The sequence below is a fragment of the Periplaneta americana genome, chromosome 14 (assembly GCF_040183065.1).
Source record: "Periplaneta americana isolate PAMFEO1 chromosome 14, P.americana_PAMFEO1_priV1, whole genome shotgun sequence".
NCBI classification, from domain to species: domain Eukaryota; kingdom Metazoa; phylum Arthropoda; class Insecta; order Blattodea; family Blattidae; genus Periplaneta; species Periplaneta americana.
The window spans coordinates 71,762,723-71,784,501 of NC_091130.1; the positions used below are offsets into that span (position 1 = coordinate 71,762,723).

Below are 21,779 nucleotides of genomic sequence, written 5' to 3' on the forward strand. Positions count from 1 at the left end.
GTAGAAAGAATCTCCACTAATATCGCAAAAGCTAACTCCCGGTATGTGAAAAGCGTATTGCTTCGCACTTCAAACCATTCAATGGGATCATTAATGTATCCTAATTTATAAAATGCATATCGAATCATGTCTTTGAATCGCGTTGATTGTGGAGAAATTAATGCAGAGTGACAATGGTATCTCTGTCATGAAGTCTTGGATGAAAATGATCGTCCTTGATTGCATAATCCGATATAGTTCTCCAATATGTTTTGTATTGTCTGAAAAAGAACGGTTGAATAATACCGGTAGTTCCTTTTGGGATTTATCGAACTTCCACTGATTTCTCAGCTGGAGCTGTTGTTGTTCGCACTTGTTCATTGTTAAACGATATCCAGCTATCCACTATAAGTAAATTCCTGCTACAGTATGTACCCCTCCCAAAAAGGTTCGATTTTCTTGGGCATTGCTATTGTGATACACTGTCCACTCTGACTATGAAATCACTCACTGCTGGTCTGTCACCTCTCGCCGCAATTCAGCTGTCGGTGTGATTCCTGACGCACATGACGTCATTCAAATTCGTTATCAGAGATCAAAAACAACCCTGTATGTTGAATTGGAATAAGACGCCATTGTCCTAGGCAGTTTTTTTTAAATACTAAATGGCTAGATACTATCCAGACAGATCCCATAAGGGCAAACAAAAGACATGCGGTATACATATTTCCAAAAGACGTGAGAAGCATTGTCCTCACGGAATCGAGCCAGATCTCTGTGTTTGAACTCATGCTAAAATAAAAAAACACATCACGAGTTAAACATCAATACAACTTGCAAGATTTACTCATGTGTTCTTAAATATTATTAATTTACTTCCAGATGCCAGTGCTACGAATGAAGTAGAAAGTCCACTACAGCCAAGAATAATTGGTGGAAGAGATGCTGAAGACGAAGAGTTCCCTTACGTGGTAAGCACTGCAAAAATCCGTCTATATTATGTAGCTGTCTACAGCTTTTTCTCAACTAAAATGCTCTATGCGCCAGGTAAAACTGGAGATAGTTTTCGAAACAAAATTACTCCTGTGTTACATATGACCAGAGTAAGATGTAAGACACGACCGCGTGTAAACACGTCGGGGACGTTCGTATTCTGAAGTGTCTCTGACTACTAACAAAAGCACCTTCTATAGAAGGAAGTAATATACCGGTAGATGGACATACATCATAATTTATGGAAATATATCTTATCTCTAATTTTATTTCAATGCTATATAAAATGGTGAAAATCCTACTGACAGATGACAAGATTCCGAAATCTAGTTTTTTTCTTGGCTTTACAACCCAAGATGCTTAAACTTTGTTGTAACAATTCACATTTCAGTTGAGCAAAATAAACATAACATATCCGCGTGAAACGTGTTGTGGGTATCCTCTTGCAGTTTCTAAATACACCATAAATTATTATCGGGGTTTCAGGTGGTTGGTATGACTTCACAAAAGAAAGTGGATGTATATATCCTATATGTAATGAAAAAAGAACTGTGAAAATTTCTCATCTTTGTTTCGTCACAGCGTCACATTTACAAAATGGCGACTCCCGTGCATAAGTATTTTTCTATATTGCAATTTGCGAAGTGCGGTTCTGTAGATTTGGAATTGATCTTCTGTCCAATAAAATTCGTCGATATTATATGCCGTTTGAAAAGACTGAATGCATCTGTAAAAGAAAGAGTTCAGAACAATCACGTGTACCCAACGAAAGAGCCGAGAATATCAGAGCAGCTTTCGTCCTTAGTCTACGGTCCCCCGACCATATACCATGTGATTTTTTTCGTGGGGGTACGTGAAGAACCATGTGTACTTGCCGATCTGGCAGAGCTGAGAAGAAGAATTGTCTATCACTCCATACATACTGACTATTGGCTGGATGTCTACCGTATGACAAATGGTGTTCGCATTGAACTTTTATAAAATAGTGTATGAAAACTCATTTAGTTGCTCTTTATTCCCATGTTAAGTTTGTTCTTATATATTGGAAGTCAGAGGAATTAAACAACTTTGAAACCCCGATAATCATTTAGGGACAAGCTATATAAAGGCCCATTCACAATGAAAATTAAACATAACTGTAACATAAACATAAAAGTTTGCGCCCAGGCTACCAAATGGAATCATTCACAATGATTCACATAAGCATTGACATAAACATTGCCGTAAGACGTTAACATGAAAGTTTGCAAACTCCAAACTTTCATGCTTATGCTTACGTGATTTGCAAACAGAACACAATCGTGGAGCGCTGATGTATACGACAGAATATGAGGAAATGGCGTCGTTGTTATGTTTCCATGGTTATCAAGTATCTTTGCGGTTATGTTTATGTTCCCATCGTGAATGATGGTATGACTTATTGATTTTACTGTAATGTTAAGTTAACGCTTACGTTATGTTTAATTTTCATTGTGAATGAGCCTTAATGATCTAAGTTTTATCTGGATTTACAGAAACATGCCACATTTTACGTATTTTCCCTGTATGTCTTTCATAAAACAAAACAAGGTTAAACTGTCCACTTATAGCGTACTGAGATGGAAATTTGCGAAATGATCTAGGTAGTGGAGCGTATTGTAATTCGGAATCGTAGTTACAGACTTCCACGTATTGGATATTATCAAGTCAAAATAAGCATAACCTGTACTTCTTTACTGAAAGCAAAAATGGTGGCTCAATAGTACCTACACTATATATTTATATTCTTGTGGGATTAAAATCTGACAGTAACTTTATATGTTAGGAGTCTGTACACCGAATTTTGACCAAAAAAAAAAAAAAAAAAAAAAAAAAAAAAAAAAAAAAAAAAAAAAAAGACATTTTGGATTTTATCGTTTTTTCGGTAGTTTAATATATGTAAAATGATAATATGTTTTTATTTCTTCTAATTTTCAGCTTTTAGCCCTGTCTTCTGCAAAAAATATTGCAGTAATTCGTAATGCAAAAAATGTTATCAATGATTTTTTTTTTGCTCAGTAGAATTTTAAATTTATTTAGCCGATTCTATACATAAAAGTATGTTACATATGCCTTATTTTTTTCTACATTTGTACTTTTATCACTTCTGAGAAAAGTGTTCTCAAAATTGAGGAATTTAACAATGCAAGATATCGAAACTTTGACACAATTTTTCTGCACTTTCTTATTTTTGTGACATTGATGCACTTTACTCAGAAAGTATTGTACCCAGAAGGATGAAATTAATATACAAAATCAACATGATGGCACTTTACACAGTAGGTTAAAAAAGTAAGATTATTTCTATTTTCAGCAGAAATAAAAAATAATTTGTAGTAATTCTTAATGCAAAAATGTTATCAATGAAACAATTTGTTTTGCCAATCGCTCAATGGAACTTTAAACTTTAAATTTATTTAACCGGTTGTATACATAAAGGTATGTTACATTTTTTTCAACTTTTGTATCTTTTATAACTTCTGAGAAAAGTGAACCCTAAATTGAATAATTTAACATTGTAAGATATAGAAGTACTGTATCCCCTAAACACATACAAATATGAAACCCTGATAACTTCGCAGAACGTTCCAGCTTAATAAGACACCTCTACGAGCGACCTTGGAGCGACTTCATTCCTTTTCGAAATATTATCTTTACTTGACTGTACAATCATTTCCGCACTTCTTTCAAACCCGGATACTTTTTTTTTTTGCAAATTTTTGCCCACTAAGTCACTTATTCAAGTTGGGACAAATACAGCCGTACTCATGAAGCTCAGTAAGGTATAGTTATGTGAATTTTGCCTACAAAGAACGGGAGTTTCGTGAGGGAGTATTATGCTTTAGACAATATTTCACGTCCTTCTAAACCTTATGTATTCTTTCAATTGTCCTCTCAAAAGAATATAATAATGTGCCACGTTAATTGTTCATCGATCTAAGAGAAAATAGATCGATTAATATCATTCTTAGACGTCGCGACATACTATAGTCATTACTTTTTCCTCACAAACGTTTTTATTGGCGGCGAATCTGTTTCTAATGCATGCATACAAACCTAGTTTGAGCAAGCCAAAGTCTCATCGTTTGTCCCAATTTCAACAAACAACTCGTGATTCTCTTGAAGATATTGAAGACAAAGTTAGACACGTTTGTTATGTTTTCTTTAGTCCAATGCATCTTGCACATAGGTACTTCCAAAAACTTTAGGTGTTGATAAATAATTTTCTCGCTACTATTTTTTACTTTCTTGGCAAATTCAAGGACACTTATTTTTCAGTTATCCCCTGAAAATTGCTAATAGAACCAAATGACGGTAATGAAAAAATAAAAGCAATGAGTCCGCTTTAAGTTGTGACGAGAAGTAAATATTATTTTAATTCAAGACAGAAATAAAGCCAAAATAAAGTTTGAATGATCTACGTGGTAGAATAACTTATTACTAGACTTCGTTGAATTGCCACACGCAGCATGCTATCAGGTTGCCGATGTACGGTAGTATAGAGAAGGTGAGCGACCGCCCGGTCTCGTAGTATAAGCAGTTCATGTTGAGAGATGTGACCGGTCCAAATAGATAGAGCAGCTATAGCTAATGTATACCTAAGTAAGCACTTGTTTTTGCATTACTGTGGTTGGAATAGTCAAAGCTTAACATTTGTTCAGTGCAGACAAGAATTCAATCAAACATACTGCAATGAGAGTGTTGCTGTTCCAAATAATTGCCCCTGGAATACTCTTACCCCCGCAGCCAGTCTTGACCCGTTGGGGAACGTGGTTGGATGCTGTTAATTATTATGCAGAACATTACGGCAAAATAATGGAGGTAATTGATGCATTGGATAGCACAGACAGTTCCGCTGTTGCACCTGTAATACCATTGCCTTCTGAACAGCTATTGGAAGATATTATGTTCATTGATTCTAATTTTAAAATCGTGTCGAAAAGCATCATCCTGTTAGAATCGTCTAAGCTACAACTCTCAGAAGCCCTTAATATAGTGGATAAAATATCACAAACCGTTATCCAAAATAACAATTCATTAATTTCAGAAAAAGTGGAATGTATGTTGAGAAACGTTAACGCTAAAAATTCTGCCTATTCATAACTTCGTATTATAAATGATGTACCATCAGGTCACGACAAGACGTCTGAAGTTCGTGTACTAAAAAGTAGTGACTTCTCGTTCTCAAATATGCACCTACTACATCGTGTGATATTGAACGTACATTTTCCCAAATTAAAAACTGTTTAAGTGACCATCGGAGGAGGTTACTTTGCAGTCGCTCAAAATGTACGTAACTCTTCACTGCAATGCACATATTCAAGGATGATGTGAGTATCTTACATTAAATTTTGAGTTAATATATCTCACTACAAAATAATTGTGTATTTACATGTTTAGACATTTCCTACTTCAATGATCATTCATTATATTTCTTGAATGCAGGATACATGTTTTACTGTAACCGCAGTATACTGCTCACTGTTTACATCAGAGGCGTACTTCATCCATTGCACGCCCCCTTCTCATACAGTCTATACTGCGTGCGCAGTAAACCTTGCGATTCTGGTGGCAATTCCACGAAGTCTACTTATTACCTACATATGGACATAATTATATTTAATTTTATCTGAAAAGGTCTTCGAGAGGTTTACTGGCCTACTTTTGTAGTCGGTGTACAGGTTGAACTAAATCTCCGGTCCCATAGATGGAATGTAGTTATTATAATGTAGAGTTTCGTTAAATTTCAAAGTGAAAATATTACTGCAACGGACATTCAGATTGATTCCCCTCATAAGCCTTGCACACACGGATATGAGTATGGAAACTTCGTTGTTTATTGCACATTTCTCGTATGATATTGCGACATGCAGCACGAATGTTTCGTGTGACATCCGGAATTGAACGTAGGTGTATGATTTCTAGGGCACGTGAAGGCCATTCCATTTCGATTTGTCTGCATGACGACGGTGAAATTCTTCACATGTTTGCCGATGGAAGAGACGTAAGACACGTAGAACCACAAGTTCGGCATTCTTCCGCGTATTATACGTTTCTTCCTTGTCATCAACTACACACTGCAATATGTGTTTACCTGGAACAATGTTTGTAAATGTCACCTATGACGCCAGACTTTCAGTACATTCTGTGAGTATATATATGTATATATATATATATATATATATATATATATACACACACAAAATTATATAAAGTACTTGGGAAAATATTTGGGGCTAAGAGGGATGAAGTTACAGAAGAATGGAGAAAGTTACACAACACAGAACTGCACGCATTGTATTCTTCACCTGACATAATTAGGAATATTAAATCCAGACGTTTGAGATGGGCAGGGCATGTAGCATGTATGGACGAATCCAGAAATGCATATGGAGTGTTAGTTGGGAGGCCGGAGGGAAAAAGATGTTTGGGGAGGCCGATACGTAGATGGGAGGATAATATTAAAATGGATTTGAGGCAGGTGGGATATGATGGTAGAGACTGGATTAATCTTGCTCAGGATAGGAACCAATGGCGGGGCTTATGTGAGGGCGGCAATGAACCTCCAGGTTCCTTAAAAGCCAGTAAGTAAGTAAGTAAATATATTATATTATATGCATATGTATATACAGGGTATATGTGCATATAGGGGAATTCGGGGGAATATAGGCACGTGGGGAATATGGGCAATATTACGTTTTCATGTCGAAACTCTTGGAACTAATTATGTTTCTTCGCTAATAACGGATAGTATAAAGTGAGAGTATCGTAATGGTTGCTGTGGGAAGCGCGCTGTGCGGTATTGTCTCGTATTGTTGCTAAAACAGCCATCTGAAACGTGAGTATTGACTTCCAAGTATACTAAAATTTGACAATACTTATTTTAGATATGTTATATGCAATATATTACACATGAACTTTAGAAAATAGTTTAAATCTAATAGTATACATACAGAATATACATCTTGAAATGCCGTTCTATTGCGTCAGACGTTGTTTTGTGAATATTTTACGGTAGTGCCAACTGTTGAAAGTAAACCCTACATGTCGAGGTAATATGGGCGCTAATGTTCGGGGGAATATGGGCAAGCATTACACTTCATAAAAATGACTCTTCAATGTTGATGAAAATGGCCTACAGATGATTACAAGAGCGAAAGGTGTCTTTGCACCCAAAGAACACAAAGTGGTGCATTGCATTTACCCTAAAGAAAAGGGAGAAACCATTACCCTTGTGGCCTGCTTCAATGCAACAGGGAACTACTTTCCTCCAAGTATCAATATAAAAAGAATGAGGACAATAATGACTGAAAGAATAGCTGCCTGCTGTCAGTAAGATGTAATTCAACAAGCAGTCTGCCTACATTAACGGAGATACGAGGTGTGATCATTAAATTCCGAGACCTGTCCCATAAGTGGAAATAAAATTACCTCATTTAAATTTGGCCGCCATCCCCTTCAAGGTAGTCCACTTGGGCAGCTATACACTGATCCCAATGTGTCTGCCATTTTTGGAATGCCTCCTGGAAGTCGCGTTCTTGAAGCCTGTCAAGCACCTTCTGTGATCCACGTTGGATCTCCTTCACGGTCCCAAAATGGTGACCCTTTAGCTTGAATTTCATCTTCGGAAACAAAAAAAAAGTCACAGTTGGCCAAATCTGGTGAATAAGAGTGTGAGGAACGACGACTATCTTATTATGGGTGCAAAACTGGAGTGTTGCGAGAGCTCTGTGAGCTGGAGCAGTGTCGTCATGGAGCATCCATTTGTTCTTTGTCCAGAGTTATGGTCGTTCATATTCAAAATGGACGTGAGGATCATTATGCACAATTTGTTGAATTTTTTCGACATTTTCGATAGTGTTGCACGTGTGTGGTAGACCCGACCTCTCGTCGTCCTTCCGCGATGTTCTGCCATTTCTGGAACGCGAATGTCACTCAAAACACCTCGCCTGACTCACTGCTTCATTCCGGTAGGCTTGCTTCAATATTCCATGGGTTATGGTTGCCGATTTCACGAAGAATTTGACGTTGGCTCTCTGCTCCAGTTTCAAGTCCATCATGATTTCGCAAATGCGCGGATGCACGTGCTAACAAAACCTTGTGTAACACAAGTCTCAATGAAGATAGCGCTTCGAAACTTTGTGTCGCGTTTCTTCAAGGTCGTCTAGTGTTACTGCTACGCACGCGTGTCAATCACGTGATTGCTTCGCCCACAGTAGACAAAATCTCGGAGTTAATGATCACATATCGTATATTTTTGTCAATAATCAAGAACTTCGTTGTTTATTTCAACATCAGTAAGCATGCACCTGCAATTTTGATAGTAGATGGTCGTGATTCACATAGTTGTAATCCTGACACTCTTAACTTTGCAGTAGAAGACGGATTATGTATGTTTTATCTTTCTCCACACACCACAGCCTGGCTTCAATCAGCAGATAGGGGTCTGTTTGATCCTCTGAAGAAAGCTTACAACAGTGGTGCTACAGCTTTCTTCAGGCAACATAGGAGACCTTTTACGAAGGTCGAGTTTGCTTCCATTGTCAAATAAGCATGGAACAGATGTGTCAATGTATGTCTGGCTGTAAATGTCTTCCGAGCTTAAGGCTCTTTTCTACTGCAAATGATTCCTGATTATGCTTACATTGGCACTGCAGCGTAAGGTGACAAACCTACAATTCATACAATTCCTTCCACTGGTTCAAATGTCTTAGAATCTCCAAACGTCATTCATCGACAAAAATTCACATCATCTGCCAAAGGCGTTACGCAATAACCAACACAAATTGCATATACAATATATAATATAGGTATTGATATTGATTTTGATATTGATTTTTATTGATATAGTTCACAAGTACAAAACTTAATAATATAACAAAAGATCTATAAACAAATGTAGTTCTACATACTAAATATACAATTTCCTAGACTCATTATTTTATCGCAAATCTCAATAATTTATTGGTTCAAACTTGCACTTACGTCTGGAATATAATATAGGTAATACAGTTATATTTTCAAGTATTTTAAGTGTTTTTTCACTTCTTTCAGTTGATTTTGATTCACATCATTAATGCCCATTTTATCCCCACACTCGGGGGAATATGGGCAAAACACATTAACTTGCATTTTCCAGTTTTACTTGCATACGTTTAGGAGTAAGCAGTCAGGATTCTTATATAACATAAGTAAGTTTTTAGGAAACATACCCCAGCTGAAAAATTAATTATTAGAAAAAACCTAGAGATATTGCACCCGAAATAATACTAAGGTACCAATATTCCCCCGACTTTCCTTATATGCATTCACCCACCACACAATGATTACAAATTAACAATGAATACATCAATATATAACAAGTGCCCGTTTAAGTTTTTGAGATAGAAATAGAATCCTATTAATTCTTCATTAAGCATTACTTAATTACTTACTTGCAAATGGCTTTTAGAGAACCCAGAGGTTCATTACCGCCCTCACATAAGCCCGCCATCGATCCCTTTCCTAAGCAACATTAATCCAGTCCCTAGCATCATATCTCACCTCTCTCAAATCCATTGTAATAATATCCTCCCATCTATGTCTCGGCCTCCCCAAATGTCTTATTCCCTTCGGCCTCTCAACTAACATTCTATACGCATTTCTGGATTAGCCCATATGTACTACAATCCCTGCCCATCTCAAACGTCTGGATTTAATGTTCCTAATTATGTTAGGTGAAGAATATAGTGCGTGCAGTTCTGCATTGTGTAACTTTCTCCATTCTCCTGCAACTTTATCCTTCTTAGCTCCAAATATTTTCCTAAGCACCTACCTTACTCTCAAATACTCTTATCCTCTGTTCCTTTCTCAAAGTGGGAGTCCAAGTTTCACAATCATACAGAACAAGCGGCAATATAACTGTTTTTATATATTCTAACTTTTAGTTTTTTTTTAAAGCGGACTGGATGATAAAAGCTTCTGAACCAAATAATAACAGGCATTCTCCATATTTATCCTGCGTTTAATTTCCTTTCGAGTGTTGTTTATATTTGTTATTGGTGCCCCAAGATATTTTTTTTATTTCTATTCTTACTATGTTCTAGTCACGAGACAAAATCAAACATTCTGTCTTTTCGGGATTTACTTCTAAATCTATCTTATTACTTGCTTCAAGTAAAATTCCCGTGTTTTCCCTAATAGTTTGTGATTTTTCTCCTAACATGTTCACATCATCCGCTTATACAAGCAGCTGATGTAACTCGTTCAATTCCAAAACTTCTCTGTTTTCCTGGACTTTACGAATGGCATATTCTAGAGCGAAGTAAAAAAGTAAAGATGATAGTGCATCTCCTTGCTTTAGCCTACAATAAAATGGAAAAGCGTCAGTGAGAAACTGGCCTATGCGGACTCTGCTGTATGTTCCACTGAAACACACTTTAATCAATCTATCTATTACGCCTAAAACTACATTGATGATCTCAATAATTTCATCTACATATGGAGTTAATCTTCACAAAAGAATATTGGACAAAATTTTGTACGACGCAAACAAAAGTGGTATTTCTCGAAAGTTAATACAGTATTTTACCCTTCTTAATGATAGATACAATTATGGACTTCTTCCATTGATGTGGTACAATTTCCTTTTCCCAAATAGGAAGTACAAACTCGAAAGTTAATACAGTCTTTTACCCTTCTTTAATGATAGATACAATTATGGACTTCTTCCATTGATGTGGTACAATTTCCTTTTCCCAAATAGGAAGTACAAACTCGAAAGTTAATACAGTCTTTTACCCTTCTTTAATGATAGATACAATTATGGACTCCTTCCATTGATGTGGTACAATTTCCTTTTCCCAAATAGCAAGTACAAACTTATAAATTTCACTAGATAACTATTATTATTATTATTATTACTATTATTATTATTATTATTATCATCATCATCATCATTATTATATTCCTAACTTATCTATCTTTCCTAGTCATGGGGTATTCTATGTTTATGCATACAACTTTTGAACAGCGCAAAAAATTGTGAACACCGATATTTAAATAATTGCTATTTTTTCTTACATTCATGTAATTGCTTCCTAGATCTGTTTACTCTATATTTCTATTCAGTCTATTCCTATGACATAAACACCGCTTCCATATTAACATTAAAATTATTTTGTTATTCAATATGATATTATTAGATATTTTATTGTATACTATTCATAGTCTTATACCGAATACAGAATACCTCAACATCGAAATCATGCTTCAGCACAGCTTCTGACTTGTCTTCCCACCTAATTTTAACTCTAAAGGTGAATTGTCCTAATGTATTATGATTGCTAGTGTTTAGGAGACCATTCATTTTTATATGCAAATATAGTGTTAATGAATGCAAAGTAAATGTAATTTTTTTCATTTCACAGGTGGCTATTTTACATCAAGGAGGACCTCATTGTACTGGTACGATTATATCCAGACGTTTCATTCTTACAGCGGGACACTGCCTTCGAAATAAGTGAGTAGTGTAAATTAGTATCGTGCATTTCAAGCGCTATGTTCGGTTCAAGTTTGTTGAGCGTGACAAGAACCGAAGTCTGCGTTGAAGAAGCGGATGTGTGCAGCTCGCTCGAACTTGCTCCTTCAAGCTCGCTGGCATCTCCTACTCTCCCCTTCCAAGCCTCCATGCTTTTAGCTGAGTAATGATTTAAGAGCAAATCTTATGAAGATTTAATATTTAATATTATTCTGTTGGACCAAAAAAAATAATAATAACATCTTTAGTAAATTCTTTATGAAGATTTATTTAGATGTAAGGACAGATAATTTTTATTACAGAAATATGATTAAACATTCACAGAAATATACGTACATATACGTAAACCATCTTACTCGTATTTTAAAAATATATGACAGTTTTTACTATAGGATATCAATTAATGACAGAAAATAACTATAATTACATTATTTGCATAATATTTGGCTTTCGAAATAATCATAGTACTGATGGATGATGTTATCTTTAATGTAACCAAAAGTGTTATCTCTAATTTGGAGTGTAAATATAAATGTTTAGATGTTTTATTGATATTAGAAAAGCCTTTGATACTGTGAATTACCGTATATTATTAGAAAACTAAATACTGTAAGAAACGAACTAATGGAATGTTTTGAAATTGTTTGCTTCTTATCTTAGTAGCAGAACACATATAACAAAAATTGATAAAGACTTTAGTAGCACTCGAAATATTAATATCGGTGTTCCACAGGAGGCTATCCTTGGTTCTATTTTTTTAGTTGATTATTTTACGACGCTTTATCAACTCAGCGTCTGAGTGAGATGGTGATAATGCTAGCGAAATGAGTCCAAGGTCCAGCGCCGAAAGTTACCCAGCATTTTCTATTAATGGGTTGAGGGAAAACCCCGGGAAAACCTCAACCAGGTAACTCATCCTAACCAGGATTTGAACCCGGGCCCGCTCGTTTTACGGTCAGGTAGACTAACAGTTATTCCACAGCGGTGAACTTATTTTGTTTTAATATAATGTTAATGATTTACTAGCAATTAATTTAGAAAAATTCAATGGCAAGATATTTTAGTATGCGGACGACACTGTTGTTATTTTTGCATTTAAAACTTGAGATGATACTTACCTTAATGCAAATAATGGCATAACTTTGATTACAAATTGATTTGATTTCAACTACTTGTCTTAATTCGTGCTCAAACAACGGTTCTACCATTTTCATTAACATCTGTTGGTATAAAATTTCCTGATTCGCTCTTGTATTTAAAAACTCTTACATCCAATTGTTCTTCAAATAATTATAACTGACCTGTATTCTAAATTAATCTCCTCAATCTTAGAATGTAGGTTTTCACGGCCGGCATTGATAGGTTGTGTATTTTCCGGGCTAGAGGGCCGTGGTCTGTCGGTGTTACAACCAAACGTTTCGTCCACTACTCCGGTGGACATCTTCAGTGGCGTGGTACATTGTGCGGAGAGATCTGTGTGTATCAGGAACTGGCATTGAGACTGAATTAAATTGAATTGAATTGAAAGAGGAGAATTTGGAGGACAAATTTAAAAGGTACGCAAAACGCGTCCTTGCAAGGGGTTCGAGGCTGTAAGAAACTAAATATGTGAGCTCCAAGCCTGTTGGCCAATAGTCTCACTCCGGGTTACGCTGCTCCACTGAAGGAGTTCTAGAAAATTTTGAAGGGGAAAAACCGAAAATGGACGTAACCCCTTAGATACCACATACGCGAGGAGACGGAAATGTAATCGAAGTGATCACGGGACGGGACGAGGAGGAAATGGCTGGTGTAAATCTGCACATTGAAATGAACTGTGTCATTTCGCAGTGCAGGAGGAGTCGAAAAGACTCTGTCGTCTGTTGTTCGATGATTGAGACTGAATGAATGAGAGGGGAAGTGGGAGGAGAAACTTTAAAGATACGTGAAAACACGTCCTTGTAAGGGGGGGGAGTTGGGGCTGTGAAAAACTGAATGTGAGCTCCAAGCATTTTGGCTACTTGTCTCACTTCGGGTTTCTCCGCCCCAGTGAAGGAATGCTAGAAATTTCGAGAGGGAAAGCCGAAAATGGACGTAACTGGTTAGCTACAATATACGGGGGGGGGGCGAAGAGTACAGCGACCTGATCCGGAGTTAGAAACGCGATGGTACCAACTAGGAGGAGAAGTGATAGAAGTCTAGGCAAGAAAAAGTAATAGCCAATTTGGCTGTTTGAAAATTCGAAGGCATAGGGTTTAATCATCTTAACGGTAATAGCCAATTAGCTCTTTGATGATTTTTCTCAGATCAGGAGAGCAGCCAATTGGCTCTTTGATGACTCCATAAAATAGCAAAAAGCGACACAATCTGGCTACAAAATCGACCACTGCAAATTACAAAGGTATTTAAACACCTCGGTGTAACGATACAGACGACAGCAAAATCCTTTAGAATTCACACTCAAGAACAAGCAACGGCCACAATAATAGCTATCCACGACATAACAAACATTACCCAACTAGCACTCTCAACAGCCATGCAGCTTTTCTATGCCAATATACTCCCTATATTGTCATATGGACTGGACATCACGTGGACCCGGCTAAACTACAATGACCTCAAGACCATGGAGAACGTTAAAGCAAGGTTCTTAAAAGCAGAACTGGGAATCTCAAAATATACACCCTCGAGAATGGCGTACGAACTCGCGCGAGAACCCTTCCTGATAGAGGAACTAAGAACTTCTGCGGGACAAAATTCCGGCACACCGGCGACGCTGATATAACCTCTAAAGTTGCGAGAGTCGTTAAATAAACCATAAATTTGTGTACAAGGTGGCTATAATTAAACTGACGGTGTTCAGCGTGGCACAGCACGGACTCTAATGATTGTAGGAGTGTGAAATCTTGTAGCTATACTAATTAACCAATGCGCTCCCGAATTATCCCTAAAATAATTAGTTCCAAGTCTCGCCATCAGGTGTCAATATGGCGCTGTAAGCAGTCAAACGTGCAATTATCTGTAACTCAGACGTCAGTACGTTCTTTCGGTTGCATTGCATAGCAGCAACGCTGTATCGCGGGAATTTCGCCGACAGAAACAGTTGAGAAGAGGTCCCGTGTCAATTAATGCGCTGAACAAAATGAAAAAATTCGAGGACACAGGTGAATTACATGTCGCACCACGGAGAGGACGGCCTGACCTAAAGGCTAGCATACAAAAACATGTCGCTCTGAATTCACCAGATATGATTCGAGCAACTGTTGACCATGCCGTGTTACGGATGCAACATTTTGCTGAGATGGGAGGCCATGTTGAACAGTGTTTGTAATCATAATTCCTAATAAACGTGCCATTATCATGTGTTTGATCTTTCCTGCCTTCTTCCTACGCCCATACCACGTTCTGAATGGTCATAGCGCCATATCTTCACCCGGTGGCAAGATGTAGAACTAATTATTTTTTGGAATAATTCGCGAGCGCATTGCTTAATTAGCATATCTACGAGGTTTCACACTCCTACTATCATTACAGTCCGTGCTGTGCCACGCTGAACGCCGTCAAGGTGGTTATAATTAAACTGACGGGGTTCCAATTGCTGCAAAGTATGAATTTTTGCAGTGACACCAGTGTAAAATGCACCGCGAAATCTTGCGAACTGTTGACCAGGGTGCGACAATTCACGTGACAAAGCTCGAGCACTGGCTGCAGAATTGAGTCGTGTTGCACGGTCAGCTACAGCTACAGAAACTTCGTCAACGACTTCCATGGGGATGAGCCGTTATCCTCTTCCTGGTGCGACATCTAATTCACCAGTTCCCTCGAATTTTTTCATAATTTTGTTCAGCCCATTAATTGATATGGAACCTCTTCTCAACTGTTTCTATTGGCGATATCGCAGCGTTGCTATTGGTACCAGTCTGGTAAAATAGCTTTACTAGCAGTGCACGGCCTCTCTTCTCAATAGCCATTGCGTTTCATAAAGAAAAGTTCAACCTTCTAAATTGTCAGAGACCTTCACTTCACTAACGGAATCAACACGCGTCACCAAGCAACAGGGAACTGACACAATGCAATGCAACCGGAAGAACATACAATTGCACATTTTGACTGCTTAATGCGTCATATTTACATCTGGTGGCGAGACTTGGAACTAATTCTTTTTTAGGCATAATTCGCGAGAGCATTGATTAATTAGCATATCTACGAGATTTCACACTCCTACGATCATTAGAATCCGTGCTATGACACGCTGAACACCGTCAGTTTAACTATAACCACCCTGTATATATACTGTATATACCTTTATTCTAGGAATGAATATTATTATTATATTATTATTATTATTATTATTATTATTATTATTATTATTATTATTATTATTATTATTATTATTATTATTATTATTAAAATTGCAAGTGCTCGGTAACAATACATGTGTGACTATACGAATAATGAAAGTATTATAACATGAAGGCATAATATAAATTGCACAAGTCCATAAAAATTAAGGATTTCATTTTCATACTATACGTCATTATAACTTTGAAACGTTACCTGCGTTTCAAAGCATATTGGTTTACGTCTACATCGTCAGATGTTGAATGTTGAATGAGGATTTGATCAATATGGCGCAGTGGAAACGTCAAAAGAAACCAAGGCTGTACATAATTAATAATTAAATATAAGTAATTTAATAGAGAATACAAACAGTTGTAAATGCAATATATAATAATTATAAAATAATTAAGTGATCAATAAATAAGTAAAAATAATTAAAATTGACAAAGACTGTAATGATAACCGGTCCAGTACAGAACCTTCCAGAATACTCATAAAACTGAGCTCAAGTACAGGAGCTAGAAATTATAATACCGGCTTCTAAGAATCAGAAAATATAATTCTGTACAATATTTTACATTTAGTCATGATACCAAATCAGCAAACGAGAGGAGGAGCCTTTCCACTAAGTTACAATATATTTCCATACTTTACGTCTGAACGAGTCCCAAGCTATCAAACTAAATATATACAGGATGTTTGATAATCCCTATTACAAAGTTCTAGGAGTTGTAGAGGGAACTATGTAGATAAAGGTTTGATCGGGAACCCATGTCCGGAAATGTATCGTTTGGATGCAAAATAACTTTGAAGAATGAATCGATTTCACATCTCCTGCTTCATTAGAGACAATGAAATCTTCCTCTGACTCTAAAAGAGTCTCATAATCAAGGTTCTTCATGTGACCCCAAAGGAAAAAATCGAGAGGAGCTAAATCTGACAACTGTGGTGGCCAAGCATTTGGACCACCTCGACCTATCCACCTATCCGCGAATTTTTGGTGGAGATGTTCGCGGACGGCAAGTGAAAAGTGCGCGGGTGCGCCATCATGTTGAAACCACATTTGCTGACGTAGTGCCAGTGGCAAATCTTCACTGATGTGAAAGCCGACTCCATAGAACTGATTGTAAACAGAAGACACACGATATCAGGGGACTGCAGAAGTCGCCCTCAGCCCATTTTGTTTGAGTACAGTGAAACGGGAGATTGTAAATCGAATCGATCTTCAAACTTATTTTGCATCGAAACGATACATTTCCGGACGTGGGTTCCTAATCAAACCTTTATCTGCTTAGTCTCCTCTAAAACCCCTACAAGTTTGTAATAGGAATTCTGAAACACTCTGTATGTTTCTACTGCGGAACATTGGAGCGAACCAGAACCCCTGGCTCTCCATATTAGTGTCCTTCCTAGTATGTCTTGATCGCGAATGTCTTAGGATTCGTCCACCCAGCAAGACTCGATTCCCTTCTCCTCGCTTACCAGTGTACCCGTACTGCTATCACGTAGCAGGAAGATAGGACATGCTCTTAACTATGAGCATGAAGTGGCGCTGACGATCTGAGCCGACCTCGATGACTCTGAGTCTGCATACACGACTCAACTTATACTATCCGACCTGTTAATAATCAATCAATCAATCAATCAATCAATCAAACTCCTGTATCTCCTCATGAGAAGCTTAGGGCATTCACAAAGTGCCTCCATCGGACCCTATTTGTAGCCAACTTCTACACTTCGCTCCATGTTTTCCCCTAGCAATTTCCTCCAAAACTGTTCTCTTCCATGAATTTTTTAGCCTTCCTCATGTTCTACTACCCCAATCCAAAGCCATTCTTTCTACTGCTCCATCTTCTTTCCCGATTGTGTGCCCTATCCAATTCCACTTTCGTCTTTTGATTTCTATTGTGATTTCTTTCTGATATGTTATCTTCCATAGTTCTGAGTTTATGATTATATCTGGCCATCTAATTTTTAAAATTCTTCGTAAACATCTATTAACAAATGTCTGCAGTTTATTTTGTATAATTTTACTTGTTTTACATGTCTCACAGTCATATAATAAGACTGATTTCACATTACTGTTAAAGATTTTAATTTTTGTAGATCTAGATATAATATAATATTTCCATACTATTTGCATTTTTTTATTCAGTTCTTTACATCCTCAAAGGCTTCACCATCCTTGTCAATTATACTACCCAAATATTTAAATTCTTGAACAGTATCAATGTTATTATTATTTTCACCATTAAATCGAGAAAAATTCGTTCCGGCACCGGGAATAGAACCCGGGACCTCTCAGCTCTGCGCGCTGAGGGCTCTTTCCAACTGAGCTATGCCGGAACACGATCCACGGTGCCGGTCGAACTCCTCTCATTGTACTGTTTTACGGCTTACTACCTGCATTTAAACCTATGTAAGTCAATATGCAGGAGCGCATATTTAAATGACTTTTTTATGGCCATATTTAACAACAGTTTGTGATAACTGTAAACATTTAATATATCACATATTCATTATATGAGGTCTCGCCACCCTCATTGAATATTAACACGACTACTATGAAGTAGTCAATGTGTATTATCACCATTAAATCGAGAAAAATTAGTTCCGGCACCGGGAATCGAACCCGGGACCTCTCAGCTCTGCGCGCTGAGGGCTCTTTCCAACTGAGCTATGCCGGGACACGATCCACGGTGCCGGTCGAACTCCTCTCATTGTACTGTTTTATGGCCTACTACCTGCATTTATTATAACTTTATCTGTCTTCTACTATTTAATCTCATTTCTTTAGTTTTCTTTACGTTTATTTTCATATGAGCCCCTTTTATTACTTCTAATAAAGTATTAACTTTATTCTGCATATCACCAAAACTATGGGAGAGCAAACAGATATCATCAGCGAAATCCAGATCTTCCAAGGTATCATTTAATCCCCACCTCATACCTCTTCTAACATTGCCAACAGACCTTTCATAATCTCATTCATAATAATCAGAAATATGATCGGAGAGAGAATACAACCATGTTTCACTCCACATGTAGTTATATTTTCTGACAGCATACCTTTATGTATGACATTACAAGTATAATTTTCATACATAAGTTTAATTAGTCTACAAATTTTTTCTGGTATACCAAATGTTGTTATTGTTCTCTATATATAATCTCTATTAAGTGAGTCAAACGCTTTCTCAAAATCGATAAATAGTAAATATAAGGCACTATTCCATTCATTGCATTGTTCACAGATTATTCTTAAGGTATTAATTTGATCAACACATGATCTATTTGTGCGGAATCCTGCTTGTTCTTTCCTTATCAATTTATTTGCTGCTTGCACGATTCTGTTATATATAATCCTTGATAATATTTTACTGAGGAATTGATAACAGTGTTATTCCCCTCGAATTATCACATTCCGATAGATTTCCTTTTTTGGGTATCTTAACTATTAATCCTTTATTCCAATCAGTTGGTAGATACTCTTTCTCCCATATTTGTTCAATAAGTGGGTGTAAGATGTCTGCTGTGATTTCAGTATCAGCTTTTAGGATCTCTGGGGGAATATTCGACCTGTTAATAAATGAAATATATTTCATTTTCATACTACAGATCAATATAACTTATGATATCCAATGTGTTAATAAATTAAATGCCGTATATGAGTTCACTTTCATACTACACATAATTCATTGTAACTTGAAAAATCCAACCTGTGAATAAAATAAAATAATTTCATTTTCATATTACACAAAGCAGATTTAGAGTAGCCTACCTGTTAATAAATAGAAAAAATGATTTCATTTTCATACTATAGGCGCTACATCATTACAACTTACACTATCCAATGTGTTAAAAATTAAATAAATAATATCCAACCTGTTAAATAAATGTTTTCGTTTTCATATTATACATAATTATAACATACTATCCAACCTGTTTAACAAGTTACATTATTCCATTTTCATACTACACATTATAGTCCTGCATGACAGACACCATGTTCGGTTCATTTTGTCGAGTATGGCGAAGTTCGTTACTTGCCGAAGTTCGCTTTGCAGAAAGAGGCCTGTTATGTTTGTTCGCCAATATTATGAAAATATTTGCTGTCCTACTCTTCCATCTCTTCATATTTTAAACTAGCGTCATGCATTACAAGCGCTATGTTCTGTTCAAGTTTGTTTAGTATGGCGAAATTCGATATTCGCCTATATTCGCTCTACAGACGGAGATCTGTCGTGTTTGTTTCATCTTGTTATAAAAATAATTGCTGTCTTCCAATCCCACCTCTTCACGTTTTAACCGCTTAAAGATTTTAGCACAGATCTTTCGATTAGTTTCTAATATGAAATAAGTCCAAGTCTGTAATGCCTTGGTTGACGCTTTCATGTTCGAACATTGCAGGTCACTCTGTGACGTCTTTGAAGCTCCTGCCAATGTTATTTGGGACACTGAAGATATGCATCATTCATCCAATGTGATTATTGTCGTTTACATTTGTGCTTAATGGATTTCTACATCAACACCCACAAAAATTTTTAAGTATATGTAAGGATAGCTAAAATAAGTAGAATAATTATTATTTATAGACGAGTTTCCTTCCGTATTCATTATTACACCAATATCTATCTAGGTTCATAAACATTGTAAAGCCTAATTGCGCTATGGGCAGCTACAATTGATACCATAAACATTGATTACAGCTGAACTTCCCATCGTATTATCAGTCACGCACTTCGCGAATGTTCCTTGTTAGGATTATAAGAAAAGACATATGTCCAATGATAACTTATTTTAATCGGTGTGAACAATAAAAATATATTTTTATTAAGTCCAAGACAAGGACATCCGCCTTGCAGTCCGGGTGACCATGACGATCCAGAACTTACCATAAATATTTATCAAAAACATGTACATAAAAAGTGAAAATTTAGTTATATCTATATGCCATGAACAAATAAAAATTAATATACATTCAAATATAATGAACAATGAATATCATGAAACAGAAATTACAGACGCAGTAATACATATATTTACGAGGAGTGATTAAACAAATGATTATGTAGAATGATTAGTAACTCTTTCAATACATTAATACAACTATTTTAATGACCTGACTGCATATACCTAATGATTTTAGGAATGTGTTGGTCAATTTATATGAGTTAGCCAGAACCCCGAAAAGGAAACTTTTCACCTCTCATGCATTAATAGGCAAGTTATGTCTCTCACTTAAGTGAGGTATGCATAGGCGTTGACCTTTGGGAAGACCGAGACGTAGATGGGAGGATAATATTAAAATGGATTTGAGCGAGGCGGGATATGATGGTAGAGACTGGATTATATGATGTTCTTTTCTTGATTAAAAACCGCAGCCTGTTCAGTATTCTTCTCCACCCGTATTGTGGGGTCCAGAATTAATCCTCTTCCATTGCTTCTGTCAATCGCTATAGCTAAGATCTGCTCTTCGATTGCTTTCACTCTCTGAGATGCAGTGTACTTCCTCATGAACTTCCCGCTTTTCCTTGAGCAGAGCGTTGCAATAGAAAATCGCACTTCGTGGTGACGAGAAAAATCCAAAAACTGTCCCAGAGTCTCTGATTCAGTACAACTCCGATGTCTGCACATTGTCGTGTCCTGGCTCTTTCTTGGGGCAGATCTGATAGCTGTAATGTTACATACAATTTACAATTTACAATTTGTATTTACAATTTACATTTGAATTTACATTTGGATAGATACCCGAAATGAGCATATGCTCGTGCTCGGGTACAGTCCAGTAGTCTACATAAATTTTACAGGGTTCAAATAATAATGCTGATGATATAAAATAATAGTAACAATAATAATAATAATAATAATAATAATAATAATAATAATAATAATAATAATAATAATAATAATAATAGAATAATCGTGACAGAAATTATACAAAGATTGT

General features: G+C 36.6%; 1 protein-coding gene across 1 annotated transcript in view; it reads left to right on the forward strand.

Moving 5' to 3' along the window:
* Nucleotides 1-864: 864 nt before the first annotated feature.
* The window catches only part of LOC138713446 (trypsin II-P29-like), a 50,917-nt gene continuing 30,002 nt past the window's right edge, over nucleotides 865-21,779 (forward strand). Inside the window, exons 1-2 of the mRNA XM_069845555.1 lie at nucleotides 865-950; nucleotides 11,400-11,491. The gene's annotated coding sequence lies outside the window, so the exon portion shown is untranslated. The remainder of the gene's footprint in view (nucleotides 951-11,399; nucleotides 11,492-21,779) is intronic.